This window comes from Anser brachyrhynchus (genome assembly GCF_964034855.1).
Source record: "Anser brachyrhynchus genome assembly, chromosome: 11".
NCBI classification, from domain to species: Eukaryota; Metazoa; Chordata; class Aves; order Anseriformes; family Anatidae; genus Anser; species Anser brachyrhynchus.
This window is the reverse complement of record NC_137706.1, coordinates 17,524,020-17,537,047: the sequence shown is the minus strand read 5'-3', so window position 1 is coordinate 17,537,047 and position 13,028 is coordinate 17,524,020. Positions and strand designations below refer to the sequence as shown.

The 13,028-nt window shown below is 36.8% G+C and overlaps 1 long non-coding RNA gene across 3 annotated transcripts in view; it reads right to left on the bottom strand.

Annotated features, from left to right (window-relative positions):
* Positions 1-13,028, bottom strand: part of LOC308200849 — a 550,918-nt gene that overhangs the window by 458,730 nt on the left and 79,160 nt on the right. For all 3 annotated transcript variants that reach the window (XR_013955866.1, XR_013955867.1, XR_013955868.1), the window contains exon 3: positions 2,413-2,482. This is a non-coding gene — a long non-coding RNA (uncharacterized lncRNA). The remainder of the gene's footprint in view (positions 1-2,412; positions 2,483-13,028) is intronic.

Genomic DNA, 13,028 nt, shown 5'->3' with positions numbered 1-13,028 from the left:
AAGAAGGTTTAATCTTGTCAGGTTAGAGAAAGAAAAGAAAAAAAAAAAAAGGAGAGAGCTAGAAAAAGAAAGAAAACTTGCTTTTTTTCCTGGGGTTAAGAATTACTTTTGTCTAACAATGGCTTTGCATGTTATGGCATTAATTTTGCAATAAATTATAGTGCAGGTAGGTGGAATTACTCACATTGCTTGACCAAAGTGTCTGACCTAGCCAGACCTCTGATTGATGAATAGTTTTTCATTTTGTTCTTCTACTCCTATCAGACAAAATCGAAAAACTGCGTGAAAAAGATCCTATTTCATGTAATAGCATTTTGTTATATATCATTACCATTTAATTCTGTCACCAGTGCCATGTCTGTGTTAAGTAGGCCTTTCAACTTCATCCTTTCACACCTCAATGCGACATTCATCTTGGACAATCAATGCACCAAAACTCTTGGTCCCAAGGAGTGAAATAACTCAAAGACTGTAATGTAGTGACTTAGTCCATGCCCTCCAAGGGGAGTTCTTTTACAAAATCAAAAATTCAATTAGAGCATAATTAGAGCTACCTTTGATCTAAGTTCCTTACGTATCAGTACCAAAGTAGCATTTTCAATATACACTTTAGGAAAGACTTAGCACAAGCCCAAGCAACTTTAGCTGCTCACCCAAGTAGCTATTGCATACTGAAGTTCATGTGGCTGTTACTTCACTGCTGTTGTTACCCAAGATACTCAGATTTAATCTAGTTCAGGTATGTTTGTCTGTGATATTACATCTCTTAATGGCTGTAGACAGTGTCAGAAGCTTATTCACTGTTTAGACTTGCTCAGGACCTCTTTTCAGCATGGCTACTAGATTTCAGTGAAATTAATGGTTAAAGTATCAATTGTCTCTTGTGTAGTAGCCAGAAACCCTGCAGAAGATCAAGCTTGCCTGGTATCCAAAACAATTAAAAAGGAATCTGAAATCAGGTGTGGCCTGGAAGAAACTCTAGAGTAATATGAGTAAGTTCAAACTCAACCTATCCCCAGTGTGCCATGGCTTCTGTCACAGCGCTCCAGACAGCAACATGTATAAGACAACTGTACACATGGCTGCGTATGGTTGGCTTGAAACTTTCAATTTCTACCCCATAAAGCTTTGTGGTAACATCGCAAGATATACGCGGTCTGTTTTACAAACTGGGCAATCATGAGAATGAAATTCTAATGCGTGTGGGTCTCATGGTAAGGGCTTGCCACTGACCTATATGAAATCTTGCTCTTTCGGCAGGCATTGCTAACTGAGCTGAATTTCAGTCAACATAGATGAAAGGCAAAATATTCAGTGAGCTGTCTTTGCTTTGCAGATGCAGTTTTGTTATTGCCAATCTTACTGCTTGCAAGAGGAGAATGAGGCAGCAACTAATCAACTAACAGCACACAGAGTTTTGGTAGCGGGAATTTCAGTGGGTGGCAAACCTGATCAAAAGTTGGAAAATGAAAGTTTCACAAGTCTAGTGTACCATGTGAAGGGGCTCAAAACCTACCGTTTTTTTCATCTTTGTCAACACTTCCATGACTTCTAATCAGAATTCCATAGTAAATGTAGAAATACTGATGTTCAGCAGAAAAATATATTTCTTGTTTGTAGTTTTGCACATAGATAGAACATAACACTTTCTTATAGATTTATACTACTAGACCACGCTATATTGCATGTTGTCCAGATTATCCTTGGTGCGGGGCATACCCCCCCTCAGAGTTAATTCATCAAATTACCTCAGAGATCTCTCTCATTCTATTTTCCCTTCAAAATCAACCCCCTCAAGAAGTGAATTAACAAAACTATTTTCTTCAGAAGAAGCAGTTTGGTTCTTCTCCAAATTAGTCAGTTTGTGGAAGAAGAAAGAATCAACTCAAATGACCTTCAGGATAACAGGATTGGGGCCCTAGTTTCCAAGTTTTTATTTTTACATTTCATGCTACAACAGCATCTAACCATGTTTTGCACATGTTTTTGCTTTTCAACCAGGGACTATTGTTATGGTGTCCTTGTCTTTGTCTCCCTCCTCTCTGTTTTGATGCCAGTACGTTGGGTCATGTGCTGTTTGGATTGCAAGTTCTTTGAAGCATGAGCTGGGTATTCTTTAACACACCAGTGATGTATTTAATAGAAACAGGAGGTAGCTAACAGGCAGAAACTAGTAGCATAGATTCACATTTTTTTTAAATCCTCTCTACAGAAGCAGCTACCATTAATTTTGAAGATTGTGTTTCTGATTTTATTCTAGTTATATTTGTTTGCTTGTTTGTTTGGCTGGATTTTCTTTTGTTGTTGGGTTTTTGTTTGTTTGTTTGTGTTCGTTTTGTTGCTGTTGGTTTCACACCTGGTATCTGTCTGGAATCTTTAGTCTGAATTAAAGTTACATTGAAAGTGCCTTACCTCAGTCCCAGTGAATGTGTACCCAGAGACATTCCATTGGTTCCATTGGCATCAGTCCACATGTGCACAACTGTAAATGACATGAAAAAAATCTGGCCTGTGATATGAAAAAAGCTATTTATGCACTTTCACAAAGGACAAAAGTCTTATAACTTTGGGTCTACACAGAAATGAGACACAAATATGTTAGTGAAAGGCCCCAAGTTTTCTAAATGTAGATGAGCACAGATTAAGAAAGCAGTAATTAATTTCCTTTGACCTCAAGCTGAAATTCCTTTCTAAAGCTGTCATAAAGAGAAAGAGGCCAGAGAGAAGAAGTGAAACTGTGTAACAATGCAATTAAACCCTTGTAATGAGGTCAGCCATTGGACTTGTTGCAACTGATATCATTATAGCAATAAGGAGGCATTATACGATGGCCTGATTTTTTTTACAGTATTCATTTTTTCTATAACTCTTTACCGGTCAGATATGTATTCTATAGCATTATAAAATAATTGCTGCTAGCCACCAGAAGAGTAGGCACACACTTTCTTGTCTTACTGACGCTATTTCATAAGTTCTGATAATGAATAAACATGAGAAAACTCTGCAACAGTAGCATACAGGACAACTTCACTATAGACAACCCCTCACTCAGATTCTATGTCGTAACAGTGGGTAAAACTTGCTCTCAGAAAGCAACTTCACACCCTCCAAAAATGGGAGCAGGTAACTTTCAGCATTAAACCAACATAATTTAAAATTAAATAAATAAATAAATAAATAAAAAGTGGTAAGCAGGACATCAAGTACCGAACTTTCTGTGCTGCAACAAACCATCTACTTCTGTTCGTACAAAATATTGGCAGACTTGTATGTTGGCTGCTGCAGCAGTCCTTCTTTGTCCTCTCCATACCTGCCTAGCAGCAAGTTCAGGTGTATTTCAACAGGTGCTGCTTGTTAAGAACAAAATCCACTGTCAAGTGGTGATAGGCAATACTTGACTCCTGGGAGTTGTGGTACTCAAGGAAAACACAAGCAGACCTGTAGGACAAACCTGAACCAGAAAGAATCCTAAGTAGTCCCGATCTCACTTGAAACTTGTTTATCCATTGGGTATTGGGAAAAGAATTTGCTCCACTGGAATAGTAAACATTGGTTTCATGTGGTCTGCAAGCATCATAAATTTTGACTCTCTGGCTAGGCATTAAAAAGAAACAAAAAGTTGTGAAATGCAGATTTGGGGCTAGATTCAAGGAGATTTAGGTGGAGCATATTTTACATAAAGCTTTCATTAAATAAACAAAAAGATTTTGAAGCATAAGCTTAGGACATTTTCCTTTTCTGGCAGGGGTGTCCTGAGTATATTGCCTGCAGATGACAACCACCTCTGTTATTACTTCTCTGACTCACTTGGATCCCCTGCAATTGAACTCACATTACCCATTTCCTCAGCAACTATTCAGTAGAGTGGTAAATGGGAAATTGCAGTTCTTCCTTCAACATGCTTTATAGGAGTGATTCCTTCTCAGTGCTGCTAAGACAGGGTTTGGGTATTCAGGTTCAAGGTTATGAATCCAGAGTGGCTGGAGAAATTGCATCTTCTCAGGACATTTCAGTCATACCCTTTTCTCTATTTCCATATTTATTAGTTTAGGTGTCTCCTTGCTCGGTATGCTGGTTCCTAGCTTGAGATGCCTTGCAATAGCATAGGGAATATGCATACTGAACTCAGGGATGCATATTCAACTACAGAAACGAGGGGACCTAAAACTTACATCACACAGCAACTAAATCCATTCATTTATCTCAGACCCACTTATTTCAGTTCACATACCAAAAAAAAGCTTTGAACCAGTCCAAATTTTAACCCAGCACTCTGCCCTTTCCCCATGAAGGTTTTATGGGTTTAACAAGCTGCATATTCTGCTGAAGGAAGGTGCCTATATCAGAAGTGGGTGCTGTTTGGCCTGTTGCAGAACTGCAAGTCACTGGATAGAATTAAATAGCCTTATATGTAATAAAGGCTCATAAAGAAAAGCAGAAGATAGTCCGCTTTAGTCTCTGCTCTAGCCAGAGGAACACATTTGCACAGTTAGGAGAGAAAAAGTTAATGGAGAAACATATTAGTTTGTTGGGGCCTTAATTAGTCATACCATAGTTAAACCCTAAAAAACTGTTGGAGTATGCCTCAAAATGAATAAATTGCGGCATTTATACAATGACATTGAGAGCAGATGATTGCTTGATTAAGAATCCATTCACTGACTTTAATGTGGCAAGGAGATTTCAGACTTTAGCTGCCTCTTTCTTGAGACCAGTTCTGATCCCAGAAAACATCAATGTGTGTATGAAAGCATAAATAAAAATTTCAATCTGACGTCAAGTATTTCTAATTCTTCCCTCCACATTCCACAGATTGCTTGGCTTAAACAAGCTTGATACAAAAGTTTCAAGTACTTTTACTTTTTCTGAATAAGTTCACCATTCCATGTGCATATCCTACCCTCAAAAGAATTATTAGAATGTGTCTTACTATTTGGAAATAAAGAAAAGGCCAAATTGTCTTGCACTTAGAGGACTGATTTACCACTTCACATCCTTCTCCTTTTACTTGTGCACTGAGTGATCATGTACAATTTACTTATGTTCCTCAGTTTCCCTCAAGCTAGTATAATATTCACTGACCTCTGCAGAGAGCTGTAAGCTTTCTGTCAACCTCTGTATTAAGTGCAAAGCCACAGCATTATTGAAGATATTTTAAACAGAGACAGCTGAGTGATGTCCTATAAATTGTCATTTCTCCCCAAATGGTCCACAATATAATATTTCCTCCAGAAATGCATTTATTATTTAACACTTTTCCGTGAAAGGTTTCTTTTACATTGCAAATGCCCAGAATTCTTTCATAGGTCTTAGACTATTGACCCTTTACCTTAAAACATGCTATTAATGCTTAACACTGTTATTAGTATTCAGGGAAGTAATGATCGGTACTAAAATGGAAATGTGCAGTAAAAACACCTTCTATTTTGTAAAATAATTATGTAGCCTAATAATTATTTCATATGATTCCTTTTGATTGATAGGGAAAGGGCACCAAGAAGTTTGGAATCATGATTCTTTAAGGTCTATATTCAAATTGCAGCCACCAACACCATTGTTTCCAACAGTTCCATTTTATAAGAATTGCAACGGGGTGATCCCTGATTCAGTTTGGATGAGGGTTACACATCAGATAAGATATCCTTTAGCTAATTAGCTTTTTTTTTTTTTGAATGGCAAGAAATTATAATTCTAGAAAGGGCAATACAGCATTCTTGCAATTTCCCAGTAAGTCACTGGTACCCTGGAGGTCAAATTTAGTTCAAGTCTGCAATGAAATGAGACTACCTCCTTCCACTCTTCTGTCATCCCACCTGACCCTAACCCGGTAAAAGCATCCCTAGTGGTGCCAAAAAGGCCTTTCCATTTTCTGCGTACTAGCTACACTGGTCTTTCACATTTAAGGCTGCCAGATAAATGTCAAATCACAATGTTCTTATGATGTTTAATGGGAACCAGGCTGAGAGTGCTTGAACTTGCTTCACTTCAGAGAAGTTTTTGTCACTTTGCCTTAGATGGAAAAACAAGTCTTAGATCAATAATGTACATAAATGAAATAAATTCACCGAGCTGGGTTTTCTTAGCTGATTTGCTGCTTGCTGAAAAACTGGAAAACCTTCCTAGCTGCATGTGTCTGTGTCCAGTACAGAAATAGCTACAAGATTATTGTTCAATGTTTTACAAAGAGGGCTAGCTTTAGCTCCATTCTTTTCCTGAGTACATAATATTAGAAACTTTTATAATGGTTTTCATCACAGATTTTCAGGCTCAGACACAGCTATTGCTGTGTATCTCTCTGTGTATAGAACTATTCTAAACTATTTTTGCTGGGCCTGTTTTGTTGCCAATTTTTCCTTCAAACACTGTATTGAAGTTGAAAGTGATAAATCACTTTCAGAAAGAAAGAAAGAAAGGTTTATGTCTTGATAGATATTACAGCAACAGATTGCAAATGAAAGGAAAATCACAGCTGCAAATAAGTAGCATACCTGTACACACACAAATTAGTTGTTTATAAACATTTTTAAACAATTGTTAACATGAATTTGGAAAAAGCACTGAAGTCTTTTCCATTATAATGCTGATGAAAACAAGACTGCTGACTTCTTCTCTCTACCTTTACCAGCAGATTCCTAAGCAGGGAAAGAAAGAAGCCAACACCCACCACCACCAAGAACTCTGCTCTGTCATTCAGTTAACCTGTGAGTTTTTCAGATATTAAAGTGATAACTGCCACAATAAAACTTCAAGGCCTATATACGAGTTGTGGAGAGAAAGAAAAGAGATGCTCCTGCCAATCCCACCTTAGCTACTCAGCTGTGAATGCTCTGGGTGGAGCGCAACTACTCTCCCGGATCCCTACTTCTGTTCCTACATGACTACCGAAAGACATCAGCAGTGCCAATAAAAGCACTAAACTACCAGCAGGATCAGCAGTAGGAGCAACAGCTGGCCAGATACAAGAAAGGAAATAAAATGTACCATCTGAGGGTAATCAAGGGATTAGTTACGACTCATGAGTCACAACTCCTTTCTGGACAGACTCCTGCTTTGATCTAGCTACATATGGCCCTTTGCTCTGGTTCTGTGCTAGAAAGAGCTAAAAGAGAAACACAGGAAGTAAGCATTAAATGGAAGCAGTAGGTGTGAGAAATTCAGAGCTATTTATACATTAACTACTTTGGAACAATTACTTGGATTCAGAATTACATATTTTACTACATAATTAAAATTCAGGTATTTACTTTTGTAGAAGAGGTTACAAAATTAATAAAGAAGAATGTCAGTCATTTATCTAAGACATTATCAATGATGCTAGCAAGAAAGACAGGAGACAGGGGTAAAGGAAATTTCAAAGATTTTATGAATATTTTGTCATGTTTCTCTTATTAATGTTGCAGTACATGATGACAAATGGAAAAAACTCCTTTATTTCAAAGCTGAATTTGTCTGTTTTAGCTTCTATTAGCTCTAATCATCTTGGGTTTTAAGCTATGGGGAAAAAATGTTCATTAGCTGTTCAGATATTCCTTTCAGGCCGTGGGTGAGTAAACTCCTAGAATACTATCCAGTGAGTAGAGCTCTCTAAAGTTCAATTGGAAAAGTATTTTTGAGATCTCAAATCATTTCTATCTCTCTTCTCAGAATCCTCTTGAATGTTGTTTTGTTTTAAGTGATTTTACTCTTTTCCAGAGTTCTTGTACATCCGAGAATTTCATTTATCCTCTTGTACTATCGACTGTTCAATTATGATTACAAAAACAATTATTTTTTCAGAGATTTGCCCTTCTCCAAGTATATAAATGTAATCTACATTCTTTCTCTAGATTCATGACTCTGCATTTACATTTAGCTGTGATAATACAACGTATTATCTATAAAACTACGTAACTAACCCATTCTTATTGTTATTTACAAATTGATACCTGCAAATTATATTTGCAGCTTTATATTTTCTCCAAAATATTTCAGAGAAAAGAATAACTATGGGCTACTTGTAGATCTGTGTCAAACCGTATTAAAAATACTTGTGAATGATGATTTCTCATTTACAAGCAGATTTTGAGACGAACTAATCATTTTTAAATCTCCTTATTAGGGGCTACAATGATTTTGTATTACACTAATTTTTATAAAGAAAGCCATGTAGCATCAAGCAAGTCAAAAATTTTCATTATTTCAGAACAATTACTTTCATCTATTGCAGTTGATATCAATTCTGAAATGTTTAATGACATTATAAATCTGCCCTGACAGTATTATGTTTTCAACTGGACCTGAAACTAGTTTACAAATATGTAGGAATCCTTTCAGTTCTATCACACATATTACAACTCCTTCTACAGATTATGCAATGATGCAAATGTGGTTTCCAATAATAATACAGGCATATTGTTTCATATATGCCGAATATAGAGAGCCTATAAATAGAGGGTATATATTTAGCCTCTACTGCCATCACCCAGTGAATGTAATGCCGGAGGGAATAATTAAGGGGCAAGACTGGTTGACCTAGACATTGGTTGACCTGCCCGACAGGCTTTCAGACTGAATTCTCTGGTCTGCTAAAGAAGAAAGACTCACAAAGTGTCTTTAAAGCAGCCATGGAAGACAAGAAGAGGGTTCCCTAGTGACTCTGTGATGATGTAAGTCTGTCAGAGATGGCTCAGCTATTTGCCATCACAAGGCATTTCCTGCCCGCAACATAAGAGGACAGTCATAAAGTCATATATGGAAGGCAGAACGGGAACTAAATGTAGTAACCTTACTACCTTTGGTCTTTCAACAGCAAAAGTAGACTTTCCCTTTGTAACCAGAACCATGTGAATCTGAATCTTTAGACTCTTGTGGTTTCTCGCTTTGTTCTGTGGCTTTGACATACCAAGAAAATGTGTCTTCACGGCCTTATTATCCAAGCAATAAATCTATCATAAGCAACAGTCTTCTATTAAATCTAATTTATGTATCAATGACCTATTTTCAAAATGATTATCTGTCACAACCCAGCCCAAACAAGATGATTATCATCCACAAATTTGTTTGGTCTATCTGACCCATTTGTTCATAAGTCCTTCTATTGAATCTGTCCCAGCAATACTGCACAGAGGTGGTATTGGGGTTTGACCATAAGGCTCTGCATGGAGATGCTCTCCAATTCACACGGGCTACTGACAAGTCATCAGATACTAAAAACTTCACTTTACTGACTGATACACTCTGAATGAAATCTCCAAATCTACTGCAGAGATGAAAGTCCCTGTGTCAATTCATTAGTCACCTTCTCTTTATCATTAGGAAATGTAAAACAGTAAGTTTGCAGGAAAGATATTCATTACTAGACCCCAGCTGGAGCCTTTTAAGATCAGGGATTAAAAAGCACATAAACTCACTGTTTCCAATTAGGCGCAAATGCCTCTCTTCTCCTCTCTTCCTCAGCAATCATATGACTTGCTATGGATGTGGCTAAAATGACACATTTTGGCAAACTACTTCACCACTGTTTTTTTCTTTTTCTTTCTTTTTTTTTTTTTGACAAGATAGCTGATAGGTTCATCTAATTAATCTCTGTATCTCTGTCATGAGCTAATCCCAGTTATCACACTCCCACAAAAACAGTTGTACAGTACCCCTATTTCCAGAGCATTTCTTACCCCAAATTATGGTGTAACCCTTTCCTGTGCTCCCTGGCAATTCCCAGCTCAGAGACTGAGTGTAGGACATCGAGGAGAAGGCAGTTGGATTAAAAAAAAAAAAAAAAAAAAAAAAGGAAGAAAAAAAAAAAAAAACACAGAACATCCACAGGCCCAGTTGAATTGCAATTAAAAGTCAGAAGGTTTCCAAGATTTCTGTGGCAAACAATCTCCAAAAGATGTGTAAGACAATACATCAAATCTCAGGCATGAATAGTAAGAGATCTTTTTCCCACCACTTTTCTCACCAGATTTCTATGACTCCTCTTACTGTACCTTAAGTGTTTGGGTTCTTTTCCCTGTTCAAAGGCATGTGACTTATTTACATACAGTCAAATGTTCTTTAGAGAAGGTCACCATATTCCAAAGGCACAGTTTTTAAGGCTGCTTAGCAACCTCTCTTAAGCAAACTGTCTGCCAAATTCTGCCTTACAACTAAAGCTGAATTCCAATGGATACTCACTCATGATCCCAGTAGACTCAACAAGACTTCTGCAACTGATCATCAAGTTTTCAATCCTTTGTACATTGCAATTCTTTTTTTCCAGTAGCTTTTTTCAAGCCTGTTTTCAAATGGATGAGGTTCAAAAGAAAATGTTAATACTTTTCTTTCCTGAATATCTGATCAGACTGACGGAAAAGAAGGAATTGGTGTACAATTTTGTTCCTGTTAATTTCATTAATAGTCTTGTGCTGCAACTTGTCTAGATGCTTTGTGACTAGTGCTGGTCTTTTTTTTTTTTTCTCTCTTTTTTTTTTCTCACAGACATGCTCTTGCCAAGGATATCATTATGACATTCTGTAGTAACAAACATTCTTCTGTTCAAATTTATATCAATTAGTTTGGGACAGTAATTCAATCGGACGGCCCACTGGATTTTTGAAAGACTCGCAATGATGTCAAAGTGGCGACCTTTTTCCTCTACTCTCAGCCAAAAGCCATTTTTTAACAAGGAGCTCTTGAAAAGAAATGCCACTTTGATAATTAGTTATTGATCACGGACAATGCGGTGACGAATACCATCGGATTAGCCAGACGCCAGTGGGTCGCGACATGATAAGGGTTTCCTTATCGCAATAATCTATGAGAAGAAATATAGAATAAAGGTCATTGAGGCTTCTCTTTTGGGAGCAAAACCCAGATAACTTAACTTCCTTATAAAAATAAAAATACCAAAGCATTCTTGATGCCCTTAGTTTTGTAATGGGCCTCTTAAAATAACTTCTGGCTAAATAAAAATTCGGAAGTTCCACTGTTAGGCAACTAAACTAAAAATAATTTTGATGAATTAACCCTGCTTTGGCCAGCAGTTCTACCTCACTAAAACAACATTATCTTTCCGACCCTAAAATGTTCATTAGAAGGAATTTTGGATCTGAGCATAAAACACCATAACAATTATAGACTTAAAAATATAAGGGACTTTTATTTGCCTAATTTAGGAAGCATTTCAAGGCCTCTCTGAAATTGCTTCATATAAGTTATTTAATGGAGAAAAAATGGCCAAGAACAATTTTACTGTACTTAAAGGAACAGAAAAGAGGAACAAATCCATTAGTTTTACAGTTTCCTTCTAGAATATTAAAGAAACACCTTTTCTTTGCAAGAATACACAGCTACCTGTACTGTAATTTTGGCTGACTTGAGAGACTATTAGGTAAGTACTGAAGTGACACAACTATTTTTGAGGTGTGGAAGATAATGTTAGAGTCCCATTGTAATTCAGTTCTTGTAACACCATAGGTAATAGCCATACACAAATGGACTACTTTACATTAATAAATAGATTATTCATAGATCATCACTTCAAATTCAGCACGGGGCTCTATTAGGTTACAGAGTTACCTGGAAGAGTTATCATTTCAGTGTACCATCAAGGTAGAGAAAAGCCATTATGGTTAGAGAAATAGAAGTCCAGAAAAACTGACTGACTGAATGTCATGTAGGATATCAGAAGTCTGCAAGTCTGAAAACCAAACCTGAATTACTTTGTTTCTCATCAGGGAGAAGTTTTTCTTATAAACTGATGACTAATGGTACTTAAAGCAGTGTGAGCAATTTCATGTTAGTCAACATACCCTAAATTAATTTATATCCACTCGCAATTGCTTTATTCCTGTATGCTTCAGCACAGAAAATAATGACACAGTGGACGCTGAGACAAGAAAATCTCCCAAACTTAAAAGTTCTTCCACTTTGGTTTGTAGACATATTCATGGGGCAGCATGATATACCATTCCATGGATAATAACCATCCACTTATTCCAGGGAAAAAGAACCTTGCTTTATTAGACTGATGAATCTGTCAAAAACATAATATTAATTTTTCCTTATATTCAATATTATTTTGTAAAGTTAATTATTAATTCAGCATATTTTGTTATTATTAAATTACTGAATTACTATTATCTTAATTTATGACAAATTAGCTTTTTGAAGAGCTTCCAGAGATTCATTTTTATACCATACTCTGTATGAAAACATTATAAAAGTGTATTTAAAGTAACAATTAGAATGGTTACTCATTAGCTTCATAAAGGTAACGTTTGAACTTCCGCAATCTGAAGGTTACTTCATTTTATTGCTATGGCTGCACGAAATACAGTCTTAAGGAGGAAACTACAACTTCATTGAAGCTGAGGGGACTTTGTGGCCACCAAGAAGGTAACATGACACAAAAGTTTTGCTGTGGGTGAATAAGGATAATTCTACAAGGTGGATGGTTCTTCACCTTTTTCTGCTGCTATGTTGCCATTTGGACTTCAGTGACATAATTCACTTTTAGGTGGTTTGTTTTTCTGCCTATCGTAAGCTATTATTTTATGGTTGAGATTAATAGCATTAAAAGAATAATTGCAACACTGTTCTGAACTGCTAAGAGAGAAATCTGAAGCATTTCAGTTGACAGCATACAGATGGTTTCTGGTCTTCCCATTTTTCCTTTAGTAACAACAAAATACCTGTTATCACCTCCTTCAGGTAGCCAATAGTGCTCCTTATTCATTAGGTAGATTAACACATTCATCCTCTTATTTAACCACTACAACTTGTGCCTGAAAGCTTATAATTCATACTGTAAGAAAAATCCACAGCAAACAGACGCACATACAGAAACTCTTCTTGTGAGCCCAAGATGCAGAGGACAGACTATTTAGTGCAGTGTCCCTGTCCAGTACACAATTCAGTTCATCTAATCTAGCCTTCTCTGCTTTTTAGTTACTGAACTCTGAATATTTTAGAAACCTCTCACTTTCCTTATGTACAGACAGGCCATACAGGGACAGCGGAGCTGACCTCTTCTACGGGGAAAGGTCACGTATGCAGTGAGACATCTGTCT